General features: G+C 29.5%; 1 protein-coding gene and 1 long non-coding RNA gene across 4 annotated transcripts in view; one reads left to right on the top strand and one right to left on the bottom strand.

Moving 5' to 3' along the window:
- The window catches only part of LOC126892894 (uncharacterized), a 232487-nt gene that overhangs the window by 59477 nt on the left and 146297 nt on the right, over positions 1 to 26713 (top strand). The window lies entirely within an intron of this gene.
- LOC126892899 (uncharacterized) lies at positions 3318 to 5930 on the bottom strand. Its single transcript, XR_007701041.1, has 3 exons — positions 5534 to 5930; positions 3921 to 4815; positions 3318 to 3564 (listed from the first exon to the last, which is right to left on the bottom strand). It is a non-coding gene; the product is annotated as an uncharacterized LOC126892899 (long non-coding RNA).

Genomic DNA, 26713 nt, shown 5'->3' with positions numbered 1-26713 from the left:
AGTCAAAACAACCAAATTTTTGCTCACGAATGGGTGAAAATCAACATATTTATTATAATAAAAAATAAGCATAAACAAAAAAAATTGTATGTGCAATTTTTGTATGCACGTTAAAAATTCGGTTAAAATTCACATTCTTATTCCAGTCAAAACACAATAATTAACAAGTCGCTGATGTGGCATTTCGATCATCGACCGAGAAACACATTAAATTTTTATTACTGGTGTTGATAACGTGAACGGTATCAAATATCACATCGTGGGCAGCTGTATTGATTTTAAATAATAAAAAATGTGGCAGAGTCTCGAAGAGTTATAACGCCATTGATGATGATGATGACCAAATACTTTTGTAATTACAAAAATGAATAGGTTTTTTTGTATTACAATCAAGATTATCGTTTTCAGGACAAGCAATTATCATCACAAATAGGATGTTTTGAACAGGGTTATTCAAAGCAGAGTGCTGCATGCACGATTTTTGAAAGAACTCACAATTGGAATTCGATATTTGGTAATCGAAATTACAATTCATGCTTAAATTTAATTGCTAATCACTATTTTCGTACCAAAAACCGGTTTAATGGCGATTGCTATAATAGCCCTATCTATACCTATAACCCATCTGCACACTAATGGAACGCAGATTCAGATAGAGCGCGTTAAACAGTCTTGCTACCTGGGAACTATTATAAATAATGAGCAGTAGAGCAAAAAAGTTGAAAATGGTGGAGGTATTTAGCATCAACGGTTCTCCTTTAAAATCAATATGACGGCTAACCCTTCAGCGGAATTCAGTCGCAATTTTAAATTTACACCACTATTGACCTCCCCTAAAGGTTAGAATTATAAAATTTGGGGCAGCTCGGAAACAAGATTCAATTCAATATTTATGCTCCCCCACCCCTTTTTAATATATTCCCGCTAACTCGGAAAATATCAACCGCACGAAAAAAATTGTCAAAAAGAAATAATTGTAGGAAATCATATTTGAAACAATTTTAAATATTCGTAAAAAAAAATGAAAGAGATCAAAATTCAAAATTATGTAAAAGTTACATAATTCTATCTACTAAGTTCTATTTTTGTATTATAGGTACCTACATTTTTGTCGTAAGACTCATAATTAACGAGACAATTCAATAGTTATGCTCTAACTCTAACCTCTAACTGTCACTATTTCCCCCCATAACTTGGAAAATATCGACATCATAAAATAGTTATTTTCCTAACTAGTGCGGAAAGTGATAATTTCACGCACGAGACTGCCGTTGACCCGAACGACGCGATAGCGGGCGAGGAACACACTTTCCGCACGAGTTAGGAATAATATTTATTCTAGGGCCGTACGTTTGGAAAAAGCCACAAAAAATAGAGTTATATCGATTTTTATTTAGAAGTGAAAATACACAAATCAATTATTTGACAAGGTTGTCAAAAACAAACTTTCAATATTAGTTTATTGCATGTATTATAATATATTATAATGCAATATTACAAGGTATTTTACTTTCCCGCACGTCGTGCGTGAAAGTGCAACTTTCGGAAACGAAATGCGTGAGTGAATCTTTAGTACCATGGTTGGATTATAACCGTTCACTATACACTCGTCACCTCATCTGTCATTCTGCCTGGCATAATGACGGAGTAGTTACATTCGCGGTCGGACGGACCGATGGACAGACAGCCTTGGTCTAATTTCTCATCTTTAGTACCATCCTTGGATTATAAGCTTTCATTTGACACCTCATTTGTCATTCTACCTGGTACAGTGACGGAGGAGTTATATTCGCGGTCAGGCACACCGACGGATCAAATTTCTCATCTTTAGTACCATCGTTGGATTATAACCATTCATTCGACACCTCATTTGTCATTCTACCTGGCATATTGACGGAGTAGTTACATTCGCGGTCGGACGGACCGATGGACAGACAGCCTTGGTCAAATTTCTCAACCTTAGTACCATCCTTGGTTATAAGCTTTCATTCGACACCTTATTTGTCATTCGACCTGGTACAGTGACGGAAGACTTATATTCGCGGTCAGGCAGACCAACGGACCAAATTGCTCATCTTTAGTACCATCGTTGGAATATAACCGTTCATTCGACACCCCATTTGTCAATCTACCTGGCATAATGACGGAGTAGTTACATTCGCGGTCGGACGGACCGATGGACAGACATCCTTGGTCTAATTTCTCATCTTTAGTACCATCTTTGGATTATAAGCTTTCATTCGACACCTCATTTGTCATTCTACCTGGTACAGTGATGGAGGAGTTATATTCGTGGTCAAGCAGACCGACGGACCAAATTGCTCATCTGTAGTACCATTGTTGGATTATAACCGTTCATTCGACCCCTCATGTGTCATTCTACCTGGCATAATGACGGAGTAGTTATATGCGCGGTCGGACGTACCGACGGACAGACAGTCTAAATTTCTCATCTTTAGTACCATCCTTGGATTATAAGCATTCATTTGACAACTTTATTGGGCAAAAATATTTCTTGGGGATTTTTTGTCCGGGATTTTTTGCGGGGATATTTTGTCAAAAAAAATTGTGGGGATTATCTGTCCGGGATTTTTTGTGGGGATTATTTGTCCGGGGATTATTTGTGGGGATTATTTGTGAGGATTATTTGTGGGGATTTTTTGTCCGGGGATAATTTGTGGGGATTTTTTGTCCGGGATTATTTGTCCGGGGATTATTTGTCCGGACCCCTAATAAACTCATATTTGTCAAGTACCGAAATTTCCTAAGGAAAGTTTCAAACGGGCCATTACGCTCCTGAATTTTTTATGTTTATTTAATTTTTTTCGTAGCGCCATCTTATACATAATTGCTACATTAACAGAGCTTAGATTCTTACAGATTCCTATACTTTTTGTGTATTATATGTACAAGATTTACGTTTCACATGCCAATTTCTATTAATTCCAGAAATTTATTTTAAAAGTACACCACGCAAAAAGTACTTTATTAATTCACATTTTTTTAAGGTTACATCCTTCCGTTACATGTAGGCTAGTGCTAAACGGACTTTTATCATGAAATTCATTTAAATACTTGAGTAATTTAGATATAAACGCTCTTATATTTATTGAGAAAAAAGCAAAACTTTCACATTTTTTTATAAACAATACACAACAGGTAGGGTAGCAAAAATATGGCTGTAATTAGCGAGATATATTGTTAGTAGGTTAAGCATTTTTCGGTATACATATATGCTCTAGATTATGAGTGGTGTACTTTATAAAGGTGATGGGATCGCCTATACTTGTAACATTACCAATGGCCGGCCTTAACAGAAAAAATAAATTTTAAAGATTGTACGTGTGTGATTCTTATAGACGAGACACATGTCGTAGTTAATCACCTCAAAAACGGAGAAATACACTTTTTATTTTGGATTTTAATTTTTTTTAAGAAAGTATGCTTATTAATAAACAACATATCCAAAAATTGAGGAGGAGTGTTTTCACTTAAGAAAAAAAATAATTTTTAAAGATTGTACGTTTGTGATTCTTATGGACGAGACATGTCGTAGTTAATCACCTCAAAAACGGAGAATACACTTTTTATTTTGGATTTTAATTTTTTTTAAGAAAGTATGCTTATTAATAAATAACATATCCAAAAATTGAGGAGGCGTGTTTTCACTTAACAGAAAAAATAAATTTTAAAGATTGTATGTGTGCGATTCTTATGGAGGAAACATGTCTTAGTTAATCACCGCAAAAACGGAGAATACACTTTTTATTTTGGATTTTAATTTTTTTTAAGAAAGTATGCTTATTAATAAACAACATATCCAAAAATTGAGGAGGAGTGTTTTCACTTAAGAAAAAAAATAATTTTTAAAGATTGTACGTTTGTGACTCTTATGGACGAGACATGTCGTAGTTAATCACCTCAAAAACGGAGAATACACTTTTTATTTTGGATTTTAATTTTTTTTAAGAAAGTATGCTTATTAATAAATAACATATCCAAAAATTGAGGAGGAGTGTTTTCACTTAACAGAAAAAATAAATTTTAAAGATTGTATGTGTGCGATTCTTATGGAGGAAACATGTCTTAGTTAAACACCGCAAAAACGGAGAATACACTTTTTATTTTGGATTTTAATTTTTTTTAAGAAAGTATGCTTATTAATAAACAACATATCCAAAAATTGAGGAGGAGTGTTTTCACTTAAGAAAAAAAATAATTTTTAAAGTTTGTACGTGTGTGATTCTTATAGACGAGACACATGTCGTAGTTAATCACCTCAAAAACGGAGAAATACACTTTTTATTTTGGATTTTAATTTTTTTTAAGAAAGTATGCTTATTAATAAACAACATATCCAAAAATTGAGGAGGAGTGTTTTCACTTAAGAAAAAAAATAATTTTTAAAGATTGTACGTTTGTGATTCTTATGGACGAGACATGTCGTAGTTAATCACCTCAAAAACGGAGAATACACTTTTTATTTGGGATTTTAATTTTTTTTAAGAAAGTATGCTTATTAATAAATAACATATCCAAAAATTGAGGAGGAGTGTTTTCACTTAACAGAAAAAATAAATTTTAAAGATTGTATGTGTGCGATTCTTATGGAGGAAACATGTCTTTGTTAAACACCGCAAAAACGGAGAATACACTTTTTATTTTGGATTTTAATTTTTTTTAAGAAAGTATGCCTATTAGTAAACAATATATCCAAAAATTGAGGAGGAGTGTTTTCACTTAAGAAAAAAAATAATTTTTAAAGTTTGTACGTGTGTGATTCTTATAGACGAGACACATGTCGTAGTTAATCACCTCAAAAACGGAGAAATACACTTTTTATTTTGGATTTTAATTTTTTTTAAGAAAGTATGCTTATTAATAAACATCATATCCAAAAATTGAGGAGGAGTGTTTTCACTTAAGAAAAAAAATAATTTTTAAAGATTGTACGTTTGTGATTCTTATGGACGAGACATGTCGTAGTTAATCACCTCAAAAACGGAGAATACACTTTTTATTTTGGATTTTAATTTTTTTTAAGAAAGTATGCTTATTAATAAATAACATATCCAAAAATTGAGGAGGCGTGTTTTCACTTAACAGAAAAAATAAATTTTAAAGATTGTATGTGTGCGATTCTTATGGAGGAAACATGTCTTAGTTAATCACCGCAAAAACGGAGAATACACTTTTTATTTTGGATTTTAACTTTTTTTAAGAAAGTATATGCTTATTAATAAACAACATATCCAAAAATTGAGGAGGAGTGTTTTCACTTAAGAAAAAAAATAATTTTTAAAGTTTGTACGTGTGTGATTCTTATAGACGAGACACATGTCGTAGTTAATCACCTCAAAAACGGAGAAATACACTTTTTATTTTGGATTTTAATTTTTTTTAAGAAAGTATGCTTATTAATAAACAACATATCCAAAAATTGAGGAGGAGTGTTTTCACTTAAGAAAAAAAATAATTTTTAAAGATTGTACGTTTGTGATTCTTATGGACTAGACATGTCGTAGTTAATCACCTCAAAAACGGAGAATACACTTTTTATTTTGGATTTTAATTTTTTTTAAGAAAGTATGCTTATTAATAAACAACATATCCAAAAATTGAGGAGGAGTGTTTTCACTTAAGAAAAAAAAAATAATTTTTAAAGATTGTACGTTTGTGATTCTTATGGACGAGACATGTCGTAGTTAATCACCTCAAAAACGGAGAATACACTTTTTATTTGGGATTTTAATTTTTTTTAAGAAAGTATGCTTATTAATAAATAACATATCCAAAAATTGAGGAGGAGTGTTTTCACTTAACAGAAAAAATAAATTTTAAAGATTGTATGTGTGCGATTCTTATGGAGGAAACATGTCTTTGTTAAACACCGCAAAAACGGAGAATACACTTTTTATTTTGGATTTTAATTTTTTTTAAGCAAGTATGCTTATTAGTAAACAATATATCCAAAAATTGAGGAGGAGTGTTTTCACTTAAGAAAAAAAATAATTTTTAAAGTTTGTACGTGTGTGATTCTTATAGACGAGACACATGTCGTAGTTAATCACCTCAAAAACGGAGAAATACACTTTTTATTTTGGATTTTAATTTTTTTTAAGAAAGTATGCTTATTAATAAACAACATATCCAAAAATTGAGGAGGAGTGTTTTCACTTAAGAAAAAAAATAATTTTTAAAGATTGTACGTTTGTGATTCTTATGGACGAGACATGTCGTAGTTAATCACCTCAAAAACGGAGAATACACTTTTTATTTTGGATTTTAATTTTTTTTAAGAAAGTATGCTTATTAATAAATAACATATCCAAAAATTGAGGAGGCGTGTTTTCACTTAACAGAAAAAATAAATTTTAAAGATTGTATGTGTGCGATTCTTATGGAGGAAACATGTCTTAGTTAATCACCGCAAAAACGGAGAATACACTTTTTATTTTGGATTTTAATTTTTTTTAAGAAAGTATGCTTATTAATAAACAACATATCCAAAAATTATTGTTTTAATTAGTGTTAAGGGTTTCCTGTTTAAACGGGGCTGCCAGACGTGAACTGAACCCTTAGTCGCACCCCATTCGATTTTTTAGGAAAAACGAAATTTCAAAGCAAAAACCCAGACCTGTTTTATTTGTAATTTTATACATAGGAGCATGACGATGTTATTTTATTTTGTTGTATACACTGACGGTGAGAAAATCGCTTACATTTTTTGCACTCTTTTTCGCAATTACTTTTTCCACAATGCACACATTTTGTAGTTATATTTTCGGTTGTTGTAATAATAAGGTACTCTAAATATTTTCTGTATAGTTTCGGATTAAAATTTTTATCAACTAAAATTTTTTTTATATTAGTTTCGCAATAATACAGTGTGAACACACCACAATTCCAAGAATCTGTTTGAACTGGATGCATGTTATTAAAACTAAAAGTGAAATCTGCAACAACATTATCGCCCGTATTTGTACACATTGACATTATTCTATAAAAGTAATATTTTCCTTTTTTACTGTTATTACCACGTGGATCATAAAACTCTGCAGATTTGTTGCAAGTATCGATTTTCATCACCATCCAATGGTTTAGTACAAGTATTGGAAAGAACAAAATCTGACTATTTATTGACCATTTTTCCAGTCCTCTTAGTATTTTCTCAACCGTGTAACTGAAGAAAATTTTTATGTGATTTTTGCTATTTCGAAAAATGTTTAAAACATAATCCACGAGAAAATTGTCCAACCACATGTCTGTACAGTTTTGTTTACTTGCCGCTAGGTAAGAAAAACTGGTATAGAACAATAACTCGTCGTTAAACTTTGTTATTGCGTAATCGCCATTTGCATAACAGGGGTAAATAAAATCATGTGTTTTTATATAGTATTCGTGGTCTGTTTCTTTGATATTTGGAGTTTTTTGACTGTTTACATTTTCTATTATTGCCTTGGTGTTCTCAAAATATTTCTTAATTAATTTTTGTTTAAGATAAGTGTGCATGCTTTTCTTTCTTTTACACCACGTTTCTTCTATTTTATTTTGCTTCTCATTTCCTTTTTTTAAAATTTTAGTACGTAACTTGGAAGCGCATCTAATTCTTTTTATTTTATATTTATGTTCTCTATATTGGCTTAAAACGTAGTGACGTACCTTCCGTACAAAACGTGAACATTTTAAATGTAAATTATTATTTAATATATTATTTTTTAATAACCCAAAGTAGTTTTCTACGGGAGCGTTGCTTGTTCTGCCATGAAAAATTCCACTCCACAATGGTAAGAATGGAATATAGTGCTGGATAAAGTAAGACCCAAATTCTGGGTTATAAAACGGATTTTCTGTTTCAGTATTATTTAAGTTCTCATGTCCTTCTAGAACCGCGTCAAACATATTTTTAAAGTATATATAAAATAAGTTGTTTGAATAAAAGGCAGAACTTGAAGGCAGCGTATTATTGTTGTAAAAATATGATAAATTGTCATCACTGATTTTACTCTCAGCAATAATTTCTGAGTTAGTAATTTTGTATGATGTTAGTACTGATAGTAATTTATTTGTTATCATCTTAGTTTCTTGGGTAATTTGAGGACTTGCCAAAAGATAGAAAAAACAGTTTAGCACTGTTTCAATGTCATTAAAGGAAATTATATTAAATAAAGTAGCAATAATTTCTTTTATTAAAGATTTTGTATCGGAAGCAGATTTTAAAAAGTATGTGTTGATGTCACGAGAGACTAGTTTTATCATGTGTGCACAGCAGAGTTTAATAATTATTATTTTACTTAAATCGACTGTTTTATCTGTAACTGACCTATACAATAGTTTACAGTAGTCTTGTAACGTTAATAAATTCCAAGCTTCGCAAATTGAATTTAAAATTGCCACACTAAAATCACTGGTTGCTACTTTAAATGCAGGCCAGTGTACATTATTTCTTAAACAATAATGTCTATATTCATTTAACCATGATGAAATGTTTCCAATATCATGGCTATTAGTTACCATTTCCAAAAGAGGTACAATTTTTTTTGTATTTAACTGAGCAACACCGGCATAATATAGTATTCTCTTTGAATCTGCAAAAGGTTTTCTAACGACTGAACCAGTTGCGTCTATATGTATTGAAGATACATTAAACCTATTATTATTTTTAACAAAATATAACTGTTCCCTACTTAATGTGCAAACCCTAAATGTATAAGGAATATAATTTTTATTTTCTTTTTGCATTTGAATTATGTCGGTAAGATCATCCCTTAATCTATCATTTCTGGAATTAGCCTCAGATTTAACTTTCCTGTATACTACATCACTCTTAATCATATTTAAATTTTTAGAGTGTTCTACTCCATAGCAGCAGTTATTAATATCATCATTTCTGATGTTGAAAGCTGTGTTTGGCAGTAATCGGTCACCAAGTAATATTCTTTCAACTCCTCGAACTTGGGATGTCAATTGACTACCGTGAAAAAAATTAATAGAATTACTGTATACATGGGCATTTAGGCTTGAACTTATTTTACAAATGATTTTAAATTTTTTACAATCGGGTTGTGAGCAATAACCGTAAATAATAATTTTACCTTTTAGATAATTGCAACCCTTGATGCATAAAATACAAATATTATTTACTTTCTTAAAGTTTTCTCTTATTGTAAAACTGTATAATTTTGGCTTAAATTTTTTTGATTTTTTATCATATATTGTAGAAAACTCTTGCTTATTTAACAAAAATGTTCCTTCAAACACTGAACAAGTAGAGTTAACTATTAATGTGTTGGGATGTATATTTCGTGAACTTACGGGAATTAATAATGCTTCGCATGTTATAAAATTTCTTGATCTCTGGATCGATAATATTGTTATCATGAGAAATATTTAAAGTTTTATCCATAGTAACAGATTTATCCAAACAAGAAATGTCTGCTATATCAAAATTTGCCAATGGTGTTTGTGACAAATTGTTTGTGTTTGTCTCGGAGGGGGCATTAACGGTAGTTTCAAAAAAGGACATATTGTTAAATACTTCAGGATGTACATCAAACGAATTATTTAAATCGACATTATTAATTATATCCTCACTAGAAAAAGTTATATTATTATTATTATAAATATCCACTACTTCGTTTTTTTGTTGTTGTATAAGACACGAATATGTTTTGTAAAAGTTTGAATTCGTGTTGGAACATTTTTTAAATATTTTTAGTCTATTCAGAGGGGAATCTGCACCACACAAATTTAAAGCTGCCTCGGCTATTAGACTGTCTGATGTTCTACACCTTAAAAGTTTATGCAAAGAAACGTTTTTTGAGTAAAAATATTCACTTAAGGCAATATCAAAACTGTTATTCATTTTTACAACCCTTGCTTTTAACACACAAGACAGTAAAATAAACTTTGCTCTACCAAGCGATAGAAAACACAACTACAATGTTTAAAAAATTAAAAAAAAAAACAGTATATTCACTACAAACTTTGTCCGATAAAATGTTCACTACTAAAAAATTAGAATGCCTATGTCTACCAGAATTTATAAATTTACTGACAAACACATATTTTGAAGAAACTCAGTCCCCACTAAACAAAATAAAGGCTTATGTACTTTCTCTTTTTGGGTTTTTCTAAAGTTGATTATTAGTAATTTCATGTACCCTATATACCGGCCTTGAGTTTTCCAAATTTTCCGTTTTTACCTGCCCCGATAATAACGACCCAGTCCCAGAAGCATACTTTTGTCTATTGAATCATAGAGTAATTGTCTATTGTATCGTAAAGTAATATTTTAAAAAAGTTTGCTCTTCATAGTTAATTTTAAATCAATTAGTACCTTCATCATTCCTGTCATCTAAGTTTAAAATAATAATAGTAGATATGGGCATTACAATTTTTTATATATCATATAGCATACCTTACCTAAAAAAATGTGCAGGAAAATTTAAAAAGGAATTTGTTTTAATATCAAATTAATGGTAAATAAAGACATTCCAATTTCTTTATTTATCCTATAGCATTTCTTTATCTAAACAAATGTGCAAAAAGATGTTAAAAATAATTTATTTTAATATCAAAATATTGTTCTGAATGTTTTTCTTTGTTATTATTTTTTTATTTATTAATTTTATTATTATCTTTATTATTTTTCTGAATGTACTCGCTTCGGCGGTACATATACAAATAAAGAATATTTTTCAATTTTATGTGGTATTATTCCCAAAAAACTTTGTATTAATATCAAAACTTAAAAAAAACCTGTCTGCCCGTAATCGGACTTTCGAGCATCTTCAATATATTAAATATAAAAAGAACGGTAGATGTAGGCATTTCAATTTTTTTATGTATGATACCTATAGCATACCTTTATCCAAACAAATGTGGACGAACAGTCATTAAAAATGCAACATTAAACTCGTTCAATCCGTAGTTTTTTTGTAAATGTTGATCTGAAAGGTAGTTTTAAGGGTCGAAAATTTGAAATGTATCCCAAATCTATATTCGATAAGATAAACAAATAATTATTACACATATTTAAACATGATGTACATCTTTAATAAATAATGCATAAATCTGTAGTTTTTAATCTTCTGTCAGAGAGGGTAGTTGTTCTTACCCCTTAAAAGCAAAAAGCACATATATAAGATAATAATTTATAACTTTTGAAGACGAAAGTCAAATAAGCTCCTTGTCGAATTTCATAAAAATCAATGCGGTACTTTAGAAGGCTGCAGTTATAAAAATTTTTACCCTAAAACACTGGACTGACTGGGATGTGAGGTTCAGAGCCAAGTGGAGTATTACCATAGGAAGGAGATCCTAATTCTTTTGATTGGTGTGATCTAGGACGACTTGAACTTTATTTTTCTATAATAAGTCACTTTACACTACACATAAACTAACGTAAATACTAAGTACAGACACTACAGTGACAAAACTGATTATAAAAAAATTGCGAAAGTAAAGAAATAAATTTAATAAGATGGACTAAACGCCCGCGAAAAGCACCTGACTGTCGCGAAGATTCCGTACAACAGAGTTTAAAACTAAATAAAAGTATTCTATCAGAGATTTTATAGGTTTTCGAACAATTATTGTTATTAGCAGAAACATGTTAAATCCCTTAATCCTATGGGTTGGAAAGTTACAAAAGTACTGTTCAAAAACTAATCTCTTAAAATAAAGGGTGATTAATAACAAACTACCTGGGCGGTTAAAGCTAGGTGTAGGAATATATTTAATCAGCTACAATATGAATACAATGCCCCTCTAAAAGTAGGATTAGACTATGGCATTTGTCATTTATTTAAATTCATTTCAAAAATGCAGAAAACTAAAATTTGAATAAGTAATAAATAACCAAGATTTTCTTTAAGCTGATCAATACTTTCAAAAGAAATCGGTTTTGTCATTTCTCAAAAATGGTATTATACCGGCAGATTGCATACAAGCTTAGGTAAATTCTTTTATGAGTAATAATAATTATTCAATAAGAGTTTAACAGCTAATGGTACAATGGTTGGGTAAATCATAATTCACAAGAATACTAGTCAAATAAAAATAAAGGGAGTGTTTCCCACACTAAAAATATTATTAATCATCACATTAATATCCAAAAAACCAATAAATAAGTTTTATAAGCTTAAATAGTTTAAAAAAAAATTCAAAAAAAGTTTTATAAAACAATTAAAAAAGTTACTTAGTAATGAGTTAACTCCATTACGACGTCTGTGAAAATTTCAATAAAATCCGTTGAAATCAGAGGTGTTGCACTTTTTATTCAAAATACTTAGTATATATGCCAACATGCAAATTTTTTAACTATAAACGCTCTTCAATTTTTGAATATCTAATAAATAAAAAAAATAAAACAATCTTTCTCAATTTGTGGATATGTTATTTATTAATGGTTTAATTTCTTTCATAAGAAAAATTAAAATCAAAAATAAAAAGTGTATTCTCCGTTTTTGAGGTGATTAACTACAACATGTGTCTCGTCTATAAGAATCACACACGTACAAAATTTAAAAATTATTTTTTTTTCTTACGTGAAAAAACTCCTCCTCAATTTTTGGATATGTTGTTTATTAATAAGCATACTTTCTTAAAAAAAATTAAAATCCAAAATAAAAAGTGTATTCTCCGTTTTTGAGGTGATTAACTACGACATGTCTCGTCCATAAGAATCACAAACGCACAATCTTTAAAAATTATTTTTTTTCTTAAGTGAAAACACTCCTCCTCAATTTTTGGATATGTTGTTTATTAATAAGCATGCTTTATGAAAAAAAATTAAAATCCAAAATAAAAAGTGTATTTCTCCGTTTTTGAGGTGATTAACTACGACATGTCTCGTCCATAAGAATCACAAACGTACAATCTTTAAAAGTTATTTTTTTTCTTAAGTGAAAACACTCCTCCTCAATTTTTGGATATGTTGTTTATTAATAAGCATGCTTTATGAAAAAAAAATTAAAATCCAAAATAAAAAGTGTATTTCTCCGTTTTTGAGGTGATTAACTACGACATGTCTCGTCCATAAGAATCACAAACGTACAATCTTTAAAAGTTATTTTTTTTCTTAAGTGAAAACACTCCTCCTCAATTTTTGGATATGTTGTTTATTAATAAGCATGCTTTATGAAAAAAAATTAAAATCCAAAATAAAAAGTGTATTCTCCGTTTTTGCGGTGTTTAACAAAGACATGTTTACTCCATAAGAATCGCACACATAGAATCTTTAAAATTTATTTTTTCTGTTAAGTGAAAACACTCCTCCTCAATTTTTGGATATGTTGTTTATTAATAAGCATACTTTCTTAAAAAAAATTAAAATCCAAAATAAAAAGTGTATTCTCCGTTTTTGAGGTGATTAACTACGACATGTCTCGTCCATAAGAATCACAAACGCACAATCTTTAAAAATTATTTTTTTTCTTAAGTGAAAACACTCCTCCTCAATTTTTGGATATGTTGTTTATTAATAAGCATGCTTTATGAAAAAAAATTAAAATCCAAAATAAAAAGTGTATTTCTCCGTTTTTGAGGTGATTAACTACGACATGTCTCGTCCATAAGAATCACAAACGTACAATCTTTAAAAGTTATTTTTTTTCTTAAGTGAAAACACTCCTCCTCAATTTTTGGATATGTTGTTTATTAATAAGCATGCTTTATGAAAAAAAATTAAAATCCAAAATAAAAAGTGTATTTCTCCGTTTTTGAGGTGATTAACTACGACATGTCTCGTCCATAAGAATCACAAACGTACAATCTTTAAAAATTATTTTTTTTCTTAAGTGAAAACACTCCTCCTCAATTTTTGGATATGTTGTTTATTAATAAGCATGCTTTATGAAAAAAAATTAAAATCCAAAATAAAAAGTGTATTTCTCCGTTTTTGCGGTGTTTAACAAAGACATGTTTCCTCCATAAGAATCGCACACATAGAATCTTTAAAATTTATTTTTTCTGTTAAGTGAAAACACTCCTCCTCAATTTTTGGATATGTTGTTGATTAATAAGCATACTTTCTTTAAAAAAATTAAAATCCAAAATAAAAAGTGTATTCTCCGTTTTTGCGGTGTTTAACAAAGACATGTTTCCTCCATAAGAATCGCACACATAGAATCTTTAAAATTTATTTTTTCTGTTAAGTGAAAACACTCCTCCTCAATTTTTGGATATGTTGTTGATTAATAAGCATACTTTCTTTAAAAAAATTAAAATCCAAAATAAAAAGTGTATTCTCCGTTTTTGAGGTGATTAACTACGACATGTCTCGTCCATAAGAATCACAAACGTACAATCTTTAAAAATTATTTTTTTTCTTAAGTGAAAACACTCCTCCTCAATTTTTGGATATGTTGTTTATTAATAAGCATACTTTCTTAAAAAAAATTAAAATCCAAAATAAAAAGTGTATTCTCCGTTTTTGCGGTGTTTAACAAAGACATGTTTCCTCCATAAGAATCGCACACATAGAATCTTTAAAATTTATTTTTTCTGTTAAGTGAAAACACTCCTCCTCAATTTTTGGATATGTTGTTTATTAATAAGCATACTTTCTTAAAAAAAATTAAAATCCAAAATATAAAGTGTATTCTCCGTTTTTGAGGTGATTAACTACGACATGTCTCGTCCATAAGAATCACAAACGTACAATCTTTAAAAATTATTTTTTTTTCTTAAGTGAAAACACTCCTCCTCAATTTTTGAATATGTTGTTTATTAATAAGCATACTTTCTTAAAAAAAATTAAAATCCAAAATAAAAAGTGTATTCTCCGTTTTTGCGGTGTTTAACAAAGACATGTTTCCTCCATAAGAATCGCACACATAGAATCTTTAAAATTTATTTTTTCTGTTAAGTGAAAACACTCCTCCTCAATTTTTGGATATGTTGTTTATTAATAAGCATACTTTCTTAAAAAAAATTAAAATCCAAAATAAAAAGTGTATTCTCCGTTTTTGAGGTGATTAACTACGACATGTCTCGTCCATAAGAATCACAAACGTACAATCTTTAAAAATTATTTTTTTTCTTAAGTGACAACACTCCTCCTCAATTTTTGGATATGATGTTTATTAATAAGCATACTTTCTTTAAAAAAATTAAAATTCAAAATAAAAAGTGTATTTATCCGTTTTTGAGGTGATTAACTACGACATGTGTCTCGTCTATAAGAATCACACACGTACAATCTTTAAAAATTATTTTTTTTCTTAAGTGAAAACACTCCTCCTCAATTTTTGGATATGTTGTTTATTAATAAGCATGCTTTATGAAAAAAAATTAAAATCCAAAATAAAAAGTGTATTTCTCCGTTTTTGAGGTGATTAACTACGACATGTCTCGTCCATAAGAATCACAAACGTACAATCTTTAAAAATTATTTTTTTTCTTAAGTGAAAACACTCCTCCTCAATTTTTGGATATGTTGTTTATTAATAAGCATACTTTCTTAAAAAAAATTAAAATCCAAAATAAAAAGTGTATTCTCCGTTTTTGCGGTGATTAACTAAGACATGTTTCCTCCATAAGAATCGCACACATACAATCTTTAAAATTTATTTTTTCTGTTAAGTGAAAACACTCCTCCTCAATTTTTGGATATGTTGTTTATTAATAAGCATTATTTCATAAAGAAAATTAAAATCCAAAATAAAAAGTGTATTTCTTCGCTTTTTGAGAATATGAACTGCAAAGTGTGGAAAATTGGTTTTAATATAAAATTTTATATTAAGTATAAGTTTTACTATTGGTTTCCTTTAATTTAATAATATACTTGCTTGGTAGTACTATTGTCCCAGTATTTTTGCGATATTTTGAAAAAAAAATCTATGGATGGAATCTATGGATAACTTCACATCGGTATTCGATTGCATACATATCGTCATATTCTCCATTCCAAACTAAATTTTGAGCGTTAAAATCTTCTCCAACTATCCAGAAAATTTATTCGAGATCTTTATTTAACAATATTAAAACGAAGTATATTTTTTATTGGTATATGGGATGTTAACTGTAGTACAAACATGATCAAAATTGATTACAGTGGAAATTGAAATTTCTTGATAAATTAAATGTGAATTTAATAAAATGACTGCACCGCCATTTCCGTCGTCAGGGTCTCAGCGGATATTATTAATACATTTGAAATTACATTTTGCTGGTTTAAACTAAAAATTTTTAATGATACCCTGTATAAATAATTGTTAATGTTTATATTAGTGAATAGAGAATTGAATATTCTTTCAAATGAGCTATCACATGACCCCTACTCTCGGGTATAATATCACAAGAGAGTGAGAATAAATTGATAATAATGCGGCAGTTTTTCGAAAATTGTCTGGCAATAGACACGAGAGCCCGCAGGGTTGGTAGGTGGTTAGAACCACATAATTTGTTGTGTCAATTCATGAGTGTACAGAGTCAAATCTACAGCTGATTTATCTATTCATTAATGTAGGGGATCCGTCATTTAAAACTATCCAATTGCTGTATTCGATTGCATACATATCGTCATATTCTCCATTCCAAACTAAATTTTGAGCGTTAAAATCGCCTCCAACTATCCAGAAAATTTATTCGAGATCTTTATTTAACAATATTAAAACGAAGTATATTTTTTTATTGGTATGTGGGATGTTAACTGGAATACAAACATGATCAAAATTGATTACAGTGGAAATTGAGATTTCTTGATAAATTAAATGTGAATTTAATAAAATGGCTGCACCGCCATTTCCGTCGTCAGGGTCTCAGCGGATATTATTAATACCTTTGAAATTACATTTTGCTGGTTTAAACTAGGTCTCGGATAGCAATGCAATGGTGCATTTACCGACTACGTGTTAATATATTTATAAAGTCGTCCCAGGAACACAACTCATAAATATTGACAATAATTTTAAAGTCATCTACTTTAAAATGTATGTCTAGATTGTCGATATGAATGAGACAGATAAAATAAAATTATTAGAATACCTTTTTATTACTGAGTAATATATACAAAATTTGTTTAATTTAAATTTTAAGAACGATTTCCGAAATGAAAATCGAAACGTCAAAATAAACTTTAAAGTAAAATAATTGTGGCTTATTCCCAATAAAAATAGTAAATTATACTAACATGCCCCAAAAAAAACTTTCAGAACAATTCTAAAAGTTATTCTAATTGTTTATAAGTTAAAAATAGCAGTAATTTTACAAACGATTTTTGGTAATAGTACGTTCTTTAACGGTAAAATATTACAAAACCTCTAAATTTTAAAGAACCGCTTGGATTGACATGAAATTTGGCATACACGTAGCTAACAAGTCAAAGAAAAAAAGTGATATTGTGCCGATGTGTGCTTTTACTCTGGGGATTGGTTTCACCCCCTATTGGGGGTGAAAAAATACATGTCCAAAATGAGTCCGGAAATGGATAAAATGACTAATTTTAAGCAACTTTTGTTCCATAGAGTTTTTTCGCCAAGTCAATACTTTTCGAGTTATTTGCAAGTGAATATGTTCATTTTTCAACAAGATAACCACGTTTTTAGACGGTTTATCGCAAATAACTCAAAAAGTAAGTTTTTTGTAGAAAAAAACATTCTTAGCAAAAATATAGCCTGTAAAAATTGAAAAAAATGGTATATATACCTAGCAGAAGCAGAGTTATAGCTAATGAAAAATAGGTTCATATTCGTCAAATTCGAAATCGAATATTTCAATAACAAATAATCAAAAAATTAAGCACTTTTTAGGGTACTCATTTTAACTTTTGTAAAGTGTTTAAAAATAGATTTATTTCTGCTTTATAAAAAAATTTCTAGCATCAAAAGTAAACAAGTTACGCTCAAAATAAAGTTGGTGTCTTTTGTTTTGATAAAAAAATCGGGAAAATCACCCCCTAATCAGCATATCTAATGAAATTAATCGTTACCACTTCACAAGTTTTTTTACTCGTATGTGTATTGTTTATATGATCTGTAGGTCGCATCGGTTCAAAGTTTTTATTTTTGAAAGGGCTGCAGTTAAAAGGATTTGAACGAGTCACTAATCACGAGTGTATGCAAATTTAGAAACACCAAATATTAACCAGTTTTGTCTTACAGAAAAACAAAAAAGTACAAAATATTCAGAAAAGCATAGCCGACTTTTTTTGTTCCTTAAGATTTTTGGTATCTCTGACAATTTTTAAGTTATTATGAAACCAAGCATGTTTTTCAAAATTAAAATTTTGTTAAATTATACTTTAAAACCAAATTTTTTCAAAAATAAGCACTTTGAATTAATGAAACTTACAGATCATATAAATACAACATAAGTAAAGTAAGTTGTGAAGCGGTAACGATTAATTTCATTTAAGTTGCTAATTAGGGGGTGATCTTCCCGATTAGGGACCAACTTTATTTTGGGCGTAACTTACTTACTTTTGATGCTAGAAATTTTTTTATAAAATAAAAATAAAGATTTTTTAACTCTTTAAAAAAGTTGTAATGAGTTTTCCCCAAAAAGTGCTTCATTTTTTGGATATTTCACAATAAAATATTCGATTTGGAATTTGACAAATATGAACCTATTTTTCATTAGATATAACTCTGCTTCTGCTAGGTATAGAGCCCTAACATATACACTATTTTATTCAGTGTTTAGCAGGCTATATTTTTGCTAAGAATGTTTTTTTCTAGAAAATACTTACTTTTTGAGTTATTTGCGAAAAACCATCTAAAAACGTGGTTATTTTGTTGCATAATGAACAAATTCACTCGCAAATAACTCGAAAAATATTGACTTGGTGAAAAAACTCTATAGAATAAAAGTTGCTTAGAATTAGTCACTTTATCCATTTCCGGACTTATTTTGGACATATAATTTTTCAACCTCTCTAGGGGTGAAATTCACCCCCATGGCAAAAGCACACATCGGCACAATATCACTTTTTTTCTTTGACATGTTAGCTATATGTGTGCCAAATTTCATGTCAATCCAAACGGTTCTTAAAATTTACAGCAAAAACCGGGAAAGAATGTACTATAATAGAACTTATTAATTTCCATTAATAACATATTCCGTTAATAACATTAAAAATAAAATTTCCGAGAAAATTCTAAGGGTTTGTTAGCACTAAAAAACCCGCTTTGATAACAATCATAAAATTATAAAAATTATAAACAATTAACGATTTTACCTTATTTTCTTGTTTATGGAGCAACAAATTATTAAAAACAAGCTGAAAATGTGAGCATTATCATAACGAAAACTTTGTTTATTTACGTATTTAAATTCATTATATAGAAAATTTCTATTATGAAAAGTTATTTAGAATAAAGCTATGTTTTAATATGCAATTATATCCTAATTTAAATATTGTAAACTATAAAGGTACTCTACTCTCCAGCGAAATTGATATTTTTTGACATACCTCGAATAAAATTGATAAAATTTGATATATTGATAATTGCATCTTATATTTTAGACCATGCAGATCTTTTTATGAGGAATATCTTTTCTTCGTAAAATTAATAATAAGAGTTATAAATGAAAATGTTATCTAGTGGTATCCGTAATTTGAGAAAAATTTTCAAATATTTTGTTTTCATTAGAATGATATACAAGTAACTTCATATATTAGAAGAACATAGTTTTTAACTCAAAAAAAAACTTTTTATAATAACACTTTTCAATATTGTGAAAAATAAAGATACCTACTTTAATCTTGATTGAACTTCATATTTTTTGACATACCTTGTATAATACATATTTGATATCTGATGGTTGAATATTCGGTTTTAGAACATACAGAACTTTTTATGAAGAATAACTTTTTTCGTAAAATTAAAAATAAAAAAGATTCCCATAATATGTGTCCAACTTAAGTAGACACCCTGTATATAATAATACATAAATACAATAATAATATACTACATAATTATATATCATTCAGTAGACAGCTCAAATAAAACAAGCGTCTCGGGCAGCTGTGATGATCACTACTACAGGCGTTTATAGCCGAATGTGATGTTGAAGCGGATATATTATTTATATTTATTTATATAAAAATATTTGACAGAAAATTAATATTTAAACTATTTTATTGAAAATATAAATAAATACAAACTAAACAAAGTTTTCGTTGAAAATAGTGAACTGTAATTTAACATTATATTAACATAAATAAATAAAATTTATTTATCTGACATTTCGATTTTATGTTGACGTTTAGTTGTTGCGTCAAACGAAAACAAGTTGAGTTGACGTTTCTATGTCTGAAGAAAGTAAGTATTTAAAGAAGGCTTGTGACGTCACAATGACGACTTTGAGGTCGGATATCTCGGAAGATGGTTAGAGGCCGTTTTCAGATTTGGATTCAGAAGACAAAACTATGTACATAGGAATCTATCGCTAGGTGGCCTCTAAATATTTCAGGAGCGACGACGCAATAACACACAGACTTTGCGAATTTATAAACGAAAAGTTTTCGTTTAAAATAGAATCCGCCACTATAAAGGTCTTTCTATCCCTTAATTGATAAAGTGCTTATATTTAATTATAAATAGGTAAATACCTCTTTAATATTCACGCTATGAAAATATGTAGAAAACATAGGGAAGCCGACCCCGCATAGGGATAATGGTAAAGAGAATGATGATGACCTTTTTAGTGGTAAGTGAAGATTGTAAAACAAACACGCAGATATTTTTGCTTATTATATTCTTCAGATATCCTGAACACAGTTAAATTTTGCTGTTTCCCTGAGGTAGGCATATGTCTTGTTTTATTATTGAACATGAATGTCCATCAAATAATCATTAATTCCACAAATAGTTAAATAAAATAGTTTTTTTACAGTAGATGTGGGATTTTTTACAACATATGCAAAATAAACAGTTGAGCCATAAAATCATCTTACTTTTCCCACGTAAACTTATAAAACAAAGACTGTTTTCATTGGAGCTATTAAGAAAATTATGCGACACTATTTTAAGAACATAACTATTATTAGGAAAAATCTCATAGTTGACACAATCAACTTGACCCTCATGGTGATATTTTCGTTTCGTTCTGGCTTTTCAGGTTAAGGATAGTTCAAAACGAAGCTAGAAAATTAACAGATTTTATGCAAAAACAAAAACTGAAACATATCAAAGGAACACATAAGTATACTGATGGCCAAAAAAATGCACACTTTGTATACGGTTATCTATTTGGATAAAAGGTATTTCTTTGTAGGTCTTATCTAAAAATATATTAGGCCTGGATCCCGCGTACCAAAAAAAGTTTATTAAGTAATACTGCCGTCTTAAGCAAGAAGGCAGTATCTCCAATTTTTACAATTTTCGAGTTTTCTCTTTTATATGGGTTCTTATACAATTATTAATATACCTAACAAAGTTAGAAAGCAATAAGCATTCATTCCTGGGTCTGGTAGACTATTAAAATTGCAGTAACTCAACTTGTTGTTAGGCATTACTTAGTTAAAAGGCAGTAAGTATCTTATACAAGCCTAAAAGTAGTATCTCCTACAGAAAAAAATGGAGATAGGTACTGCTTTTTAATCTAGCAACTGCTCGACTGATTTTAAGCGAGGTTGTAATAACATACCTTGCTTAAAAGCAGTAACCGCCATTTTCATTAAAATTTATAAAAATATGTTATAAAGAAATAAACTTATTCAATGATATGAAAAAAAAACTACAACGCAGTTAAACAATTCCGGAATCCATGAATATTTTCATGGTGGCTCAGCAATGTTTATTAAACTCTGCATTATCTCGAAACTTACATTTGTGGAGATACTGCCTTCTTTCTTAGGACGGCAGAATAGCAAGCTGAAAATTTGTTAATATCTTAACGATGTCTAGTCGGACAACCTTTGATGTACGGGAACACTGGAACAGGGGCAGTTTTAATTGTGGAACAGATTACATGTTTCGAACGTCAGACTACGAAAACGTTTCATGTATTTTGTCGGACAAAACTTCCAATTGATTTCATTAAAATCTCATGCAAAAATCAGACTGCTATTTACCACCAATATAATTCCTGTCACTTTTTGACATGTTTTACGTGTCGGACTTATTGAAATGCCCAACATATTTGTTGGACAAACATTTATTCATATGGGGTGGCCAAGCTCCTTGATAATCCGAGCCATTTTTCAAAATTTGAAATTGTTCGTGAGTAGCAATTAAACAGTTTTTTTCCCTCACTGTTTAGACTTTTAAACTATAAGAATTTTAAAGTGAAATAAAATGAAACAAAGTAAGTTATCAATCGAAGTAGCACAGAGAACAACAATAAATATCGTTCCCATACCACCAGATTGACAACAGGTGGAATACTTTCTTTGGTTACAACCTCCCGAGATTTTCAAAAATTATAAATCATACAGGATGCCGAGGAAATTAAGATGAGAAAATTTTAAATAATTCACAACCCATCTGCTCAGTGTAGTAAAAATTCCAACAAGAAAGATTCCTTAGTACTCAACAAAAGAGTAAATGAATTAAAATGTATAAACATTTTCAATTTCTTTGCAACACGAAAATGTAGCAGCTGCATAATACTCTGGTTAAATCGGAGAGTACAGGAAGAGTCTATACCGGTTTCGGAGGTTTTTTCCTCCTCATCAGTAGTCCCATATCCTCTTCTCTCCGATTTCCCCAGGCATCACACTTTGGGCATTTCTTTCCGTGACATTTCTTTCTTTGCAATTCGGAAAGGCCCAAAGTGTGATGCCAGGGGAAATCGGAGAGAAGAGAATATGGGACTACTGATGAGGAGGAAAAACCTCCGAAACCGGTATAGACTCTTCCTGCACTCTCCGATTTAACCAGAGTATTATACAGCTGCTGCATTTTCGTGTTGCAAAGAAATTGAAAATGTTTATATATTTTGAAATAAAATGGCTCACATCGTTGTTGCAAATATGCAAATAATTCTATAAGCAACCTTTACTAATTCAGGATAGGTACTTGAGTTCTTCATCATCCTTCCATTATTTTCTGGGACGGCCTACTAGTCTAGTAAATTCGTACAGGTTGGAACAAATTTTATATCAAAGTTTAGGTGAGTACAAAAGATATTTTCAAGAAAGTATCCAGATCATATGAGGGGATCATTGTTTAAATAATTAAAAAGGTGTCATTTTGCACAATATTTACTTTTTTAACTGCTGAGGTAATTTACATTTTAATGAAGGTCTCTAGGTTTTTTTGTGCAAAGTTGAAAGATAAATCTTTCACCTAAGACTTACGAAATTATATTTGACCCCCTATTTATTTAAATAATTATATATAAAATTTCGTCGATATTTTACGAGTTATGGGGGAAAATAATGACAGTTAGAGCATAATTATTGAGTTATCTCGTTTATTATTAGTTTTAGAACAAAAATGTACCTATACAAAAATGGAGAGAATTAAATTTTATACAATTTTGATTTCTTTAATTCTTTTGCTAAAATCAATATTTCAGGTAGTACCTACGTATGCGGTAAATGCGCGAGCATAAGACTTGATTGGTTTGATAGCAGTGGTTTTTGTTCAATATCTCCGCCATTTTCAACTTTTCAACAAAAATGGTAGGAACTGAAATTGTTCCAAATAAATCGTGTTTACAATAATTATTACAATTTTTTTAACCATTTTTTTGTACGGTCGATATTTTCCGAGTTAATTCTACTTACAGTAGACGCCAATATTTGTGACTCTGATAACATTTCACGTATTTTTTTATTGTAAAACTATACAAATTCTTTTAACCACTTAAAGTCATGTGTTTTGGCTATCTGTGGGAAAATTTTAAGTCAAATCGAAGGACATGTATTTTGGAAATGGAGGAAAATGTAAAAAACGGTATTTTAACCATAATGACATTTTTTAGTCCCTAAAATGCAAATTTACTATAATTAATACCAAATCACTATAACATTTTCGTGGACCCCCACTTACAACCTGTGAACCCCCATTTTTATTTCACTCCAACGTAGACCCCCGTTGAGTCCCTCATGGACCCCTGGGGTCCACTTGGACCACTTAGGGAATCTCTGTCATAGACTGTCGTATTCGCGCAATGTATTAAAAAATAATATTAGACTATATTTGACATTTTTTATATTTGAAACACGTATCATTATTCATTCATCAAGATTGTTTTAACTTTAAAACTGTTATTTTATTACTAAAATAACATGAATAATCGATAAAGGAAACATTTGTGGGCACTTCATAATATGATAATATAATATTATGTTACTCACTGTCATAATCAGTTCCACTGTTGTCGTCGTTGTGGTTGACGGAAGGGGGCTGTAGTACTTAATAAACCCACAAAATTTCAGCTCGATCCATCAATTAATTATTATAATTTAAAAGTTAAACTGTTTATCCCAGAGATAATTTTTTTGTAATGACATAAGATATACAAAGACATAAAGTACCTATTTAAATGATAGTTCTCCTGGTAACCTATGATAGTCAAAGACTCTTACTTTTAATAATAGGTACCAAAAATGTTTAAAAAAAAAGAGTGCGTGGCACTTGCGGGGTGCCGACAGAAGTGAATACTTCTTATATATATATTCGATTATATTCGATTCGATTCAATCCGATTCGATTTATTTTATTATGTTACATTATACAGTGCGTCCATAAAGTAACGCATAAATTCATTATTTCGTAAACCGGCGACTTTAAGGAAAATCCCCAAACAGGTCGATTTTTTTTAAATTTCTATTTTCTGGCATACATATCATACTAGTGACGTCATCCATCTGGGCGTGATGACAAAATCGATGATTTTTTTTAAATAAGAATAGGGGTCATGTGATAGCTCATTTGAAAGGGTATTCAATTCTCTATTCAATAATATAAACCTTAACATAATAATTATTTATACAGGGTGTTAAAAAAATTAATTGAGACAAAAAGAAGAATGTATGTAATTAATTTAATTCAAAATACGTTTCATTGTTGTCAGAAAACAGGAAAAAATGTTTAATTGCCAAAAAAATATTGTTTTTCGCTTAAATTCAATGTTAAAGCTGCTACCCACCTACCTCTTGGCAGTTTGAACATTTCGTTTAAGCGAAAATCAATGTTTATTTTTCAAATAAATCTTTTTTCTGTTTTCTGACAGCAGTAAAATATTTAGAATTAAATAAATTGCACACATCAATCATATTGTGCCAATTAATTTAATTAAAAAATGTCTATGTTTCAATAGTTTGATTAAGTTTGAATATAGGGTGAGGCAGATAACTGGCCCATTAGAAATATCTCGAGAACTAAAGGCAACAGAATCATGAAAATTGGAATAAAGGGGTTTTGAGGGATGATCTATTAATTGAAAATATTTTCATCTCTTTGCAACTTCCGGTTATACCGGAAGTTGCTTATAACTTGGTTTTTTTAATGGGACACCCTGTATATTTTTACATTTTTGGATACTCCTCAACATCTTCCTTCTTAAAATATGAGATTTTGTAATATTATACAGGGTATTTTAAAAGTTATTTACGTTTTTTTATTAATTTCGTAGCAATATTCACACCCTGTAGAATTGTAATAGTTTGACATTAAAAACTCTGCTTACGTTCAAGTGATTTTTAATATAGTCTATTATTGTTAAGAATCATTAGTATAGCTAATTTTGAAATTTTAGTATACAGGGTTGGTCGAAACTCAAAATGAATATTTTCTGACTTTTATTAAATATTTTCTTAAATGAATATTTCTTTCACCCTGTATTTTAGTATTGTAATGAAATGATATTTCATAGTACTTTTTTATTTTATAAGTATTCCCTATATCTAACTGCTTTAATTTGTGAGTTATTGGTGATTCAAGCTAAACATTAATTGCAACAAAAAATACGTAAAATTTGACTGATCCTTAAAATTACCAATAATGGTTTAGCTATCAAAATACCTACGTAGTTAAGATTGTTGGTGCGATTAACAATTAAGCACAAATTAAAGCAGTTAGGTATAGGGAATGCTTAAGAAATAAAAATGTACCATAAAATATCATTTCATTACAATACTAAAATACAGGTTGGTCCATTTAAGAAAACTCAGAAAATACTCATTCCGAGTTTCGACCAACCCTGTATACTAAAATTAAAAATTTAGCTATACTAATGATTCTTAACAATAGGAGACTATATTAAAAATCATTTGGACATAAGTAGAGTTTTAGTTGTCAAACTACTACAATTCTACAGGGTGTGAATATTGGTACGAAATTAATAAAAAAAAACGTAATTATCTTTTAAAATACCCTGTATAACATTACAAATCCTCATATTTTAATAAAGAAGACATCGAAGAGAATCCAAAAATGTAAAAATATACAGGGTGTCCCATTAAAAAAAACGAAGTTATAAGCAACTTCCGGTATAACCGGAAGTTGCAAAGAGATGAAAATATTTTCATTTAATAGATCATCCTTCAAAACCCCTGCATTCCAATTTTCATGATTCTGTTGCCTTTAGTTCTCAAGATATTTCTAATAGGCCAGTTATCTGCCTCACCCTGTATATTTCAATAGTTTGAATCTATTGTGTTAAGGTGATACAGTAGCGATCAACAGGTAGCCAAAACGCGTTCCAAGATTGCGGCTGTAATTTTAAATATTTTTTCGAGATATTTGGCACACTTATTCGTAATATAATAAAGAATGGCGGTACAGAGCCCAATTTGAAAAATATATTAATA

The sequence above is a fragment of the Diabrotica virgifera genome, chromosome 9, assembly GCF_917563875.1.
Source record: "Diabrotica virgifera virgifera chromosome 9, PGI_DIABVI_V3a".
Taxonomy (NCBI): Eukaryota; Metazoa; Arthropoda; class Insecta; order Coleoptera; family Chrysomelidae; genus Diabrotica; species Diabrotica virgifera.
This window is presented reverse-complemented; position numbering and strand designations above follow the sequence as displayed.